The 12,359-nt window shown below is 40.7% G+C and overlaps 1 long non-coding RNA gene across 2 annotated transcripts in view; it reads right to left on the reverse strand.

Moving 5' to 3' along the window:
- LOC108533123 (uncharacterized) overlaps nucleotides 1-5,716 on the reverse strand; it is a 153,627-nt gene extending 147,911 nt beyond the window's left edge. Inside the window, exons 1-2 of one of the 2 annotated variants that reach the window (XR_001886663.1) lie at nucleotides 5,497-5,716; nucleotides 3,643-3,803 (exon numbers count right to left, since the gene is read on the reverse strand). This is a non-coding gene — a long non-coding RNA (uncharacterized LOC108533123). The remainder of the gene's footprint in view (nucleotides 1-3,642; nucleotides 3,804-5,496) is intronic. The other variant, XR_001886664.1, reaches the window with a different exon arrangement.
- Nucleotides 5,717-12,359: the final 6,643 nt, after the last annotated feature.

Genomic DNA, 12,359 nt, shown 5'->3' on the forward strand with positions numbered 1-12,359 from the left:
AAAAAAAAAAAAAAAAAAAAAAAAGGGCTCTAGTTCTGCGGTAAGTATCACCAGTCTACTGCATGCCTGTTACTTTTCTCCAAGTACCGGCCACTGTTTCAATTCCAGTGGTGCTGTGGTCAGGATCTCAGCTTTAGCTCTCTTTCAGAAAACTTGAAACCAGCTTAAAACTCAGTCCTCACAGCTGGTTCTTCATGACCTGACACCGGGTCCTTTGGTTGAGGACAGGATTTCTTCTAGACCCTACTTCTGGCTGAAAAAAAACGGGCTTCATGCTCTGTTCTCATTTCTGTTTCATCCCTCCCTCTACCGTTGGCTCTAACTGCTGCCCTTTTATCAAGACAATTGCGTGTCCATTGCTGCCTCAATTTCCCCATCACATTCCTCACTGCTGCACATTTATCTGGAATATTGGACCCAGTCATATTGTTTTACAATTAGGAAAAAAAAATGAAAAAGAAAGAAATCACTGTTTGGGGCGCAAGGAGCCTGTGATGCAGAAAAGGCCTCTCAGTGCTGAACTCGACAATATACTAGGCACCAAAATAGCCAAATTCCTATCAGGAACTTTAGCAATGCTTTGTAGAGCTACTGGACTTCAAGTTCCTAATCTAGGCACAGCAAGATTAAGGCCAGATCTGTGCTCCAGTGTCTTCAAACATTCAGTGACTAAAGATGCAGCCCAGAGTATAGGAGCCAGCATCCTGAGTGGGATTAGCATAAGCCTTTGGGTACAGCCATAGACGTGAGTTCTCATGTCAATGTCTTTTAACATATGTTCTGTGATGTTAAAAAAAAAAAAAAAAAAAAAAAAAAAAACCCTGAGAACAATTCCACTACCCAACTGGCAAACCTTAAAATTTAAAGTCAAGCAACAGGGAAAAAAAGCATCTGCTCCCTCCTGTGCTTTCCCACCCAGACATTAACGACATTTCTTGAGCTAGTCCTGGAACCAAAGCCTGTTTACATGATCAAGCCCCACCCCAGCACTTCAATATCCATAAAACTCCAGTGGCATCCAGCTTGTACTAAAAGCATTTCCCCTTTTCTGTCTATCTGGACATTTAAATTTGAGGGCCAGCCTTCAAATACCCAACCAGCCACCACATGTGACAATCTGACTGGATCCTCTAAAATAATTTGACAGGCTATCAATAAGTATATTAAAAAAACAAAACAAAACAAAAACTTGACTTCAGCCAAATATCTTAGGGTAATTCAAGTTAAAAAAATAAACTAATGTATTTATTACAAAGTTTGTATACATTTTTAAATAATAATGTGATTCTCCATAAGAGAGTAAGATGGAGCTCTCTTCCTTGAAGAGCATTTCACAAGATTATTCCCTCATGAAACATACTTTATGGAACTCCTTGTGAGCCAATAGCATGTCTTTTGTCATTGAACTATTCCATTTGCACAGTTCTAGCCATGAATAAAAACTACATTGGAATGGAATCACACGGAATAGGATGGAGTGAAGTGGGGTGGAGGGGAGTGGAATGGTATGGAATCAAATCAAATTGAATGAAATGGAGTAGAATGCCTAAGAATACTGGTAGCTTGCCAGAAGAATACAATAAAACCCCAATTGTACTCTAGTTTTAACTTCCAAACTGAATAGTACACATAATTATACCTGTCCCCCATCCTCACTATCCAACCATGGACTCTTAGAGAACAGCCTTGATTCTTGGATTCTGGCAAGTGGATCTATTTCCAGGGCACTAGAAATAGATTGCCTCAGACCTACTGTCCTGAGATGTGGCAGGGTCATGGGTAAGAACTTAGGCCACAGCCTCGCTGACTGAGTGGATCCATGTCTGGTAAACTGATGCACTAATGTGACAAGGTATCTAACACCTGCACTAATGTGTGCTAGACACTCCATAGGTGGATATTGCTAGAAGCAGGGAAATCTTCACAGATCCGCTTCCATAGAAACATGGACATCTAGACCTGCTTTGTCCCCATCTCTCCAGATTTGTCTCAGTCTCCTCTGAGTATTGAAATACTGTGCCATTCTTCTCTGAACCACTAAAGCCTGACCATAGATTCAGCAAATACTCTTTCTTTGGAGCCGTTGCTGATCCTCTAGTCTGCTTCATCTTTGGATTCCTACTATTTTGTTTTCACAGAGGCTGCACCGGCAGGCCCTGATTAAGCCCAACTTCTAGAAATCTTTTATTTGACACCCATATCTAGTTTCAGCTAGTCCCCTAACTTGTCCAGGGCTAAGTCCACCTGTTCCTTCCAAACCATTTCTACCTTATCAAAGGAGCTTGTGCCTGCTTATTTTGGAAGGCAGAAAGGGAGGAAAAGAGGCAAATATTTCTCATCCAATAAAGCTCTTCACTAAAGTGAAGTCTCCCTAAGATTTTACCCATGACCCTGCCACATCTCAGGACAGTAGATCTGAGCCAATCTATTTCCAGTGCCCTGGATATTGACCCACTTGCCAGAATCCAAGAATCAAGGCTGTTCTGTAAGAGTCCATGGTTGGATCTAGCTGCATATTCTAAGTTTTAAGATGTCTTTTTTTTAGCAGTTCTTGTTAAAATAACAACAACAACAACAACAGTATCTGACATACACCTGGTTACCCTAAGTCCACAATTTTAGTAAACGAAACATTCTCTAGCCCCCATTTCTGAGTCCTAGGGTTGGTTGGTGCCTCCAACACCATCTCCTAGTGTTTCTAGGAATTACAGTTCTACAACAAACTCCAGCCTCTGTGGATAGTAGACCTATCACCTTTCCATTTTCTGGTTTCTGTCCACCTTCTGAGGCCCCAGCCTTTGCCTACTGCCAGTTGCCCCTGATTCTCACTGACTTTCTTCCTCATCTTATAGAACGTCCCCAGACAGCCTCCCATGGTGGCTCCTCAGACTAAATCCAAGCCTTGGCCTATTCCACTTTTGATTTAGCCCTGCTTTTCCCACATCTGACGCCAATTTGTGCATGTGTGCAGCAAAGCAGGTCAGTTTTGAAAGGGAAGACAGTTAAGGCCAGATTCCAGATAACCTAGCTTTTATTCGATATTTGCATGATTTCTAAAGTGGTCAGTTCTTCAAAGTCAGAGACACACCTACCAACCATCCAACAGATTCCAACTCTGGGGAATTTTGCCTCACAAGAAGAAAGACTTTTCAGGGGAATGATTTATGTTCACACGGCCTGAGTACTCTCTGTTGAGGTCTGAATTTCCAGGGTGAAATGTATCTCTTGGCTGCTTAGAAGTCTCCATGTCTCTAGCTGTGCTCCTAGCTTGGAAGCTGTTGGGGCGCTTGGACCCGCAGAGAATTCCTAATGCGTGATGCTTCCATGGGAAGTACTATTTCAATAGCAGAAGGCCAACACATCTGATGGGCAGACTGCCCACTGGGCCATCTTGTCTGCCAACACTCCCACATTTAGTAAGGTTCTTTTGTGAGATAAAGAGGTTGGACACCTGGATCCTTCCAAAAACAAAACAAAATTAAAGCTGCAATTACCTGTCTGCCCTGTGCAAGGCAATCTACCCTGCTGTCCTTTTGGTTTTACTGGTGACAAGCAGATGTCACCCAGAGCAATTTGGAAACCTGAGCAAACAGAATTCAGATAAGGTTCAAAAGAAGAACTTAATCCAAAAGTACAACCTACCTGCCAGACAGTGAATATAGGAGCTAATAGGCAGGGAACTGGAAACAAGCAAAGAGATTCATTATACTGACTCTCCTGGGCCCCAACCCTCCAACACTCTTTCTTCTGCTAGCTGAGGCTGCCTCCTCCTGAGCTGCCAGTCTTGCTCCAGATTCTGTAGGCTTCAAAGGAATATAAAGTACTCTATAAAACTCTTGAAATTAAATTTTAGGTAAAATTTGTTGTTTCAGGTTTAACAATTGATCTTCCACTTGGACCCCACAATCGAGACTTCATCTTGGGTCCCTGTTGAGGCCCATGCTGAATTTCCAGGACATGGAGATCTGAAGCCAACCCCCATTCTGTGGAGAACTCTCTTAAAGAAGTATTGCTGTGTTCATTGATGTGAGAAGATACTTTGCATGCATGAAGTGCCATATAATGACCTTCCTTCATGTATATTTCGACTCTTCACTGAGTATAGTCATAGAACACCTTACAATATGCCTGGGTGATGATCCCCGTTACTGGATCTGGGTCTGTTCCCAAATGTCTCTCTAATTCCTGGTTCTATCTTCTCCCAGATTGCTCCTTTTAGTTTCAACAACACTGGGAGTTTCTATCTTCCCGAGAAAGCTACAATATTTCATTCTGCCTTGCATTCCAGTGAGTTGTTTACAAAGCTACCTTGTCCACTCTTTTCATAAGATCCTTGAAGAACAAGACAAAATTGTATTCTTCATTACAATTCCTACGGTGTTTTAAAAGTGATTTTTTTGTACATGGTAGATGCCTAATAGGAGATTGTTGAGTAAATAAATTAATGAAAATGTAAATCAGAAACACTCATCTCAATCAAAAAGAGGTGGCTGTGGCTTTTGATATAATAAAGAAAATTACAAAACATGGAGCAGATAGCATATATGTTCAATAGCGTATGAGTCCATCAATATCTGCTCAATTAAACAAAGGAATGCAGGTCATCCACAATGGCCTGGAACCATAGCTGGTTTTCTAAAGGATCATAGTGAGTTCAAACAGGCTTTATAAAAAAAGAGAAACATAAGGGTTAACTTGAAAAGAAATAGATTTCAGTTCAAAAAATATAAAATTCAAGAGTGAGGTGGCTCTGATAATGATTTCACTGTAGCACTTGGCCACACCTTACATGTGAGACTGATAATCTATACCAGAAAAAGTAAAAATGACTAACAGTGCCAGGTACTGTTGTGAGTGATTTACACAGAATAACTGATTTTACCCTTACAAACTTCCATATGAGATTTGTACCATTCCAAATCAAATTTACAGCCTAGGAAGTTAATGCATAGGAACAAAAACCAAACAAACAAAAAAAGTAGAATGAGAATTTATAAAGAGGAGAATATTAATGTTCAAAACCTTGACCCTAAAATTAATATAATTCACAAGAATCTAGATGATGAAGGGAAATGAAAGTAGAGGAAGTATCAGTAGGATATTCTTTTAATATTCTGTGGTAGGTAGCCAATGGATTCTCAAATTAAAATTAGTTTAAAATTCATGAAAATTCTAAAACTCTAAACACTTCACATTTTTCACATCTGTTTGTTTTTTTCTGACAGGATAATTTTAGGAACTAATACCTGTAATTAAAAAATTAAAAAATACTAAACTAAAAAGTTTAGTAACTTTGTTCCATTTTACCTTAATTACTATTTCTTATGATAAATTCAAGTAGTTCGTTCAAATAACATGTATTATATTAACTCTTGTCTCTCTTTCTCTTTCACTTTTTCTCTCATGCCAACCCCGTCTGAAAAGTCAAGTACAGTTAGCATTTACTTATTTCTCCTGGAATGCAGACGGTCCCCAACTTACGATGATTTGACTTACGATTTTTCAACTTCACAATCATGCCCATACAACCAATCTGTCTTTCATTTTCAGCAGAGTACTCAATAAATTACATAAAACAGCAGGCCCCAACCTTTCTGGCACCAGGGACAGGTTTTGTAGTGTTTGGACAAACGGAGGCAAGATGGCGCAGTTCCGGGTTCTTCACCGTCAACTTTCCCACGCCCGGGAAAGACACTGGTCGACTGTGCAGGCGCAACCCGACTTCCGACGGAGAGAAGCCGGAACCCGCCTAGCCACGCCTACCGCCCCGCCCCCGATCCGCCTATGTCCCGCCCACTGCCCGCCCACTCCCGGGCCCAGGACATAAAAGCCGCTCCCGGCGGGCGCGCGGTAGGAACTTTCTCGGCCTGTCCTCGTGCGCGGGACCCAGGAACCTCGCCCAAGAACGCGGAGCGAACTTCCTCGGCCCCTCTTCGTACGCGGGACCCAGGAACCTCGTCGGAGAACGCCGGAGCGAACTTCCTCGGCCCCTCCTCGTAGGTGGGACCCAGGAACCTCGTCCGAGAACCCCAGAGCGACTTCGTCGGCCTCCACCGCCGGAGCCCGATGAACCTCGCCCCTCCCTCACATTGGCTTGTAAATAAAGTTTTTTTTGCCTTGCCTACTTGCCTTTTCTCTGGCATTTGCTCTGGGGGTCGCATTAAAGCAAATCATGTAGAAGACAATTTTCCACGAAGCAGGGGCATGGTGGGGTGGGGTAGTTTGGGGATGATTCAAGCACATTACATTTATTGTGTACTTTATTTCTATTATTGTTTTGTAATAGAACATGTAAAATGTTCTATTTTGTAGAACATTGTAAAATAACATGTAATGACATAATTATGTAATTCACGATAATGTAGAATCAGTGGGAGCCCTGACCTTGCTTTCCTGCAACCAGATGGTCCCACCATTTTAAATCTATGGTTTACTTTAGGGGAGACAGTGACAGATCATCAGGCATTAGATTCTCATAAGGATCGCACAACCTAGATCCCTCCCATGAGCAGTTCACAACAGGGTTTGTGCTTCTGTGAGAATCTAATAGAGTTCCCTGGCATGTGCAGTTCACAATAGGGTATGCGCTGCTATGAGAATCAGTCCTGTCAGCCACTGATGTAACAGGAGGCTGACTCAAAACAGTAATGTGAGTGATGGGAAGCCTCTGTAAATACAGATGAAACTTCACTCTCTCGCCTGCCACTCACCTCCTGTTTTGTGGCCCGTTCCTAAAAGGCCATGGACCAGTATCTCTGTGACCTGAGGAGTTGGGGACACCTGATATAAGATGTCCAACACTTTATTATACAATAGGCTTTGTGCTAGATTATTTTGCCCAGCTATAGGCTAATATAAGTCTTCTGAGCATGTTTAAGGTAGGTTAGGCTATGATACAATAAATGCATTCTTTTTAAATTTTTTTTTCATTTTTATTTTTTAAGAGACAACCTTTCTCTGTTGCCCAGGCTGGAGTGCAGTGGCACAAGGTTAGCTCACTGCAGTCTCAAATTCCTGGGCTCAAGCAATCCTCCAGCCTCAGTCTCCAAAATCTCTGAAATTACAGGTGTGAGCCACTGAACCCAGCATGCATTTTTTACTTACCACATTTTTAATTTATGATGAGTTTATCAGAATGTAACCCCATTTTAAGTTGAGGAGAATATGTATACACTGCATGCTACGTGGAGTGGGAAATTAAAAATAAATATAAGATAAATGAACTCTATAGCTAAGGCCTATATTGGGAGAAAGAAACGATGTCTCACATATTATTGTCTATAGAAGTCAGCTGGAGGCTAGAAACAGAAACTTCCAGAGTTTCACTTGGACTTAGCTTCTTCCCCGCTTTGTCTGTGGATACTTTGTGTATGTTGAAGTTCTCATAGTTTTCACAGAAAAGTTCAGGCTAAGCATTAAAAATTTGATTTGTAATACTCATATCTCACATCTCTTTTGCTGGTCTAAACTGAAGATTTCTTCAAGTTAATAATCACCATATTTTCACATCAACCATACTCCAAGAAGTAAATGACTCTCAGTGTGGTTCGGAGAAACTACACAGAAAAGAGAACAGATGACTGCTGTGTGTGCCTGGGGTGCAGGCCCTTGCCCTCAGAGTTGAAGCTAAACCCAGACTCAGGTTACTCCCTTTCCCACCATCTCACACCAGGGTAGAGTCACTTTGCTGCAGCATCTGCTCATCTGTTCGCTTCTTGCCTAGTTCACAAAGAAGTGTGTGAGGTTTCCTTGTCTTGGACACACAGGTTTCATTGGAGAAGAAAGGGTTTAGCAGGTACCGACTTTGCTCCTGAGAAAGCTCGTCATCAAGAACAGTAGAATGTGACCATTTCCGAGACTGAGGTGAGGGGAACAAAGGGCCTGGGACCAGAGGTGAAGACTGAGGTCTAGGACTTGATGAGAAATGAAAGAATCACTGAGAACCACCCTTCCCCCACCACACACAGAGTGGCCTCATTTGTAAGTCCAAGGCTCACATCTTTCATTGCTGCATGACAGAGAAATGAAAGAAGGCTTTTCCCCAACGGTATGAGAGGTTCTCACCCAGTCCACAGGCTCTTTTGGGAAAAGAATGGAGTCCATGGGGCATACATTTACTTACTTCCAAACATGGCTTTAAAACGGTCACAAAGTGTTGAGAATGTTAAAAAATAATAATAATAACAAATCATTGTTGGGTCCTTCCTTCACAATCATCTGTTCTTCATAGGAACTTGGGTTATTATTTTCAATAAAAATTTTTATTACATTTACACATAACAAAATAGAGAAAACATCAGTACTATAAAAATCATTTTAAATCTATGGTGTACTTTAGGGGCTTAGATTATAATAATTCAGAATCTCTAATTAGAGATCATTCTTTATTATATTCTCTATTTATTCATACTTGGAATTCAATTTGTATTTATAACAATATTCAAATAACAAATTGAAAAATAGATTAAATTCAAAATATTAAACATGGGGAGACCAGGTATGAGACTTGCTGCATTGAGTCAGAATCAGGATTTTGGCAATGGGTATGAAAAAGACTATGAGAAGATAAAGGCTAAAATAATAGGAAATTATGCCTGTTTGGATAGAGGAATTGATTTAAGGGGTGGCAGGGGCTAAATGAAACTTTAGGATTTCCTGCCCAGATATACTCACCTTGTTTTTATGTCTCCTCTAAAACGAATTGTCCAAATCCATTAGGTTCTTTGTATATTTCATTTCCTAGCTAAATGCCAGTGAGTCTTAGCAAAAAACCTCCAGTGCAAGGGTGGAGCTCAAAATTTTTTTATCAATACACACATGAAAGGCATACAAATTATATGTTCAAAAATAATGCAAGGCACAGCATTTTCCAGCCTGTGACATCAACAGGATGAAGTAGGAGAGGAGTAAAAGTTGCATTCCAGTAGTCGTCCTCCCATCCCTTCTTTCCTTTACCCAACATCACAAACCTGGTGAAATGTTACAGCCCAGCACTTGTGTCTTCATGAGTCAGACCCAGTGGATGGCATGTCAGGTTAGAATCATTATCATCATGCTCAAAAAGCACCCTGACTCCAAAATGTATATGAGACAAAGAGAAACTGCTAGACTGCTAGACACTCTGCCAACTATCCAAGAGTTACCATCTAAAATGGAGACTTTGGACAGTCAGACGACAGAGAAAGAAAATGTTAAATCACAACATCAAAGAACAAGCATATACTCTATCAATTCAGAGTGAGAACTATTAGGTACATGATCAAGAGCAGTCATTGAATCAAATAGACATCTAACAAGGCGATATCAATGTGGATCCATACACAAAGTGAACTTAAGGATTTGGTGAGTCTTTAAGAGTTATTTATTTTTTCTTTTCTTTTCTTTTTTTCTTTTCTTTTTTCTTTTTTTTTTTTTTTTTTTTTTTTTTTTTTTTTTAGTTTTTTTTTTTTTTTTTTTTTTTTTTTTTTTTTGAGACAGTTTTGCTCTTGTTGCTCAGGTTGGAGTGCAGTGGTATAATCTTGGCTCACTGCCAAGGACCTCCGTCTCCTGGGTTCAAGTGATTCTCCTGCCTCAGCCTCCCAAGTAACTGGGATTACAGGCACTCGCCACTAAGCCTGGCTAATTTTTGTATTTTTAGCAGAGACGGGATTTCACCACGTTGGCCAGGACAGTCTTGAACTCCTGACCTCAGGTGATCTACCCACCTTGGCCTCCCAAAGTGCTGGGATTACAGGCGTGAGCCACCACACCTAGCCAGCAATATAGCTAGCTTCTTATTCCTTGGTCTATTTTTTCAGGGGAAGTCATCTGGCATGGGGCATGGACTCTCAGGGCTGAGAGTTAAAGACCTGAGCTCTGTTCTTGGTTCTATTGTTAACTTGTCCTGTCATTTTAAACAAAGTCTGTGTTTCAGTTTACCAATTTGTTAAATGGAAGAATCGAGCCAAAACAGACATTCCCAAACTGCTTTGCAAGTCATACGTAGAATCAAGAGGTCCATATGGTGCTGAACTATATGTGCAAAAGGAAACAGAGTACGTAGGAGAAGAAGGTGAAGATGAAGGGGAAAAGATGCGAGGATATAGTCCCGTCCCTGCCTCTGCCAGGGCTACTTCAATCATCTCACTTTTCAAATATTAGCCTTTCTTCTAACATTTCTTTTGAAAACCATGTTCTGATTCTAAAGATGCCTAAAACTCACTAGGATTAATGATTATTGAATTAGGCCTTGCAATTCCATTTTAACTCCTTAGAGCATTTTATTTTCTTTGGTTTTATTTTATTTTGGGTCCTGAAAAAAGAACTTTGTATCATTTTTTAAAGGGCTGAAGTTTTAATTTTCATTTTCATAGCAATTTCATTATGTGTCCATATAGTCTGTCTGACTGAACCATTGAGTGTATATTAGGTACTGAGCTGATACTGACTGATTAAATGTTGTGGTATACATGAAAGCTTTTGGTAGATTGATTCTGCGATGGGAAATCTTGGGAAATGCCAAACATGAAATTTCAATTACCCTGACAGTAAATAAGTGGGGTGATACTCCCTCTTAAGCATAGTAATTACTTTTTTGCATCACAAGCCTTCAGGTGTTTCCTTCTTTGCATGGATCTAGCCCTTTCCTAGACCCTGCAGTCTTGCACTACTGCTTAGAGAAGACTAGTAGCACTCTTCAGCAGAATCACTTATCCATCTAAATTACACTTCAGTCAACGGCTAAGATCTGCTAAGCCTTGTCAATACAAAATATTTGTTTCTGATGACCATGCAGGGAATGTGCATTTGGGTATCTTTACTGATTTGCAGAGCCTCAGGAGAGGAGTAAACAATGTTTGACTTCAGCTTTGCTGCTGACACTTACTACGGAGTTGCATGGCAGCCAGAATTAACTCTGCCAGTGGTGCTCACTCACCTGTCCTAGTCTTCTGTGTCACTTCCTGATGAGACCTCCATCGTCATTTCTTCTTTACAAGCAAAAAAAGTCATTTCACCCAGCTTGAAATCCATATGAAAGCTAGCATTTGTGATTCTAGGGAGCAGATATACAAAGAAAGCAACTGATGGTTGACTCAGATTAGAGGGCTGATTCAACTATTACAAATTGCTGTGCTTTTAGCTAGGGGAAATTAGCAGGCCATAAAGCCATGCCCAGCTGGAACCTAAGCTTCTCAAATGTTACTCCTTGCACAACATAAGTCTGCCATGTTCATTGCCCATTACTCACACTGTCTTGAAATACTACATCATAGTCTAGTGAGAAAAGCCCTGGGGCCAAACAGCCAAATTCTAATCTCCACTTATGTCTTAGTTTCCACCTTCTCTGTAGCACAGTTTCTTCTTTAATATCTCTGTTGCACCTATTTCTTCCTGGAAAGGAACTAAGAGGAGGAGATAGTAAAAAAGACCAAGTCACATAATTTTATTTCCAGAATCTATTATGCAAACCAAACACAATCCCCGTCACCACATCAAGTCTGAATTTACCCGGTCCTCCTAGAACTCTCAGTCATAAGATACAGATAGTCTTACAGCTAGTAGTCTCTATTTATCATTGTTTTATCACCAACTAAGGTTCTTTTCCTTAAAGCTCCTTCCATAATTATCTGTCATGCTTAGGCCACTCCATCTCACCTGGTCAATCAAGGCCTGTGCTTTTCCTAGGCCTGTGCTTTTCCTAGGCATGCCCAGAGAAGCATCTAATAAATTCTTTAAGCTGGGGGAAGGTACAGTCGGCCTTAAGATGACCTGGGCACAATTAGTATCATCATGTGCATCTCCAAGTAAGCGCTTTAAGGCTCTTCATCACCTGTCAATGCTTTTTTGTAAGAATGGGTCCTGGCAAAGCCTAGAATTGATCCAGCCACCTACAACTCTATATTTCCCTCCAAGTTCCATCAGAAAGTAAAACAAGTCCTTTCTTACAGATAGCACCTAAACATTACAAAGCTCTTACCCCACACTGCTTTTACAAAGACTCTGCAAAAGGAGTAGGAGACACCTCCTTTGCATCTCTATCCAGGTAGTGAGGGCATCCTTTTGCTGGTTAAAACCCCGTTAGGTGAGTTCAGCAGGGAATAGGAAGTCAAGCTCTGGATTTTTAGAGCATAGTTAGGTTGAAGTGTAGAAATGTGAAACATAGGATGTAATATAAAACTTATCTTGTCCATCTCCCTCCCCACTATATTTTCTGCTTTTGAAACTGAAGTTGTTTTAGGGGGCTTATTACAACCAGGAATATAAGAATTTGATCTTCATAGGTACAGACACACAGTCTTATCACCTATAGTAACAAATCCTCAACATACACATAGCAAATTCCAACTGTTGAATGTGTTCTTTTGACAGTGGAAGTACAG

This window comes from Rhinopithecus bieti, unplaced genomic scaffold (assembly GCF_001698545.2).
Source record: "Rhinopithecus bieti isolate Rb0 unplaced genomic scaffold, ASM169854v2 scaffold_65, whole genome shotgun sequence".
In the NCBI taxonomy this organism is placed as follows: Eukaryota; Metazoa; Chordata; class Mammalia; order Primates; family Cercopithecidae; genus Rhinopithecus; species Rhinopithecus bieti.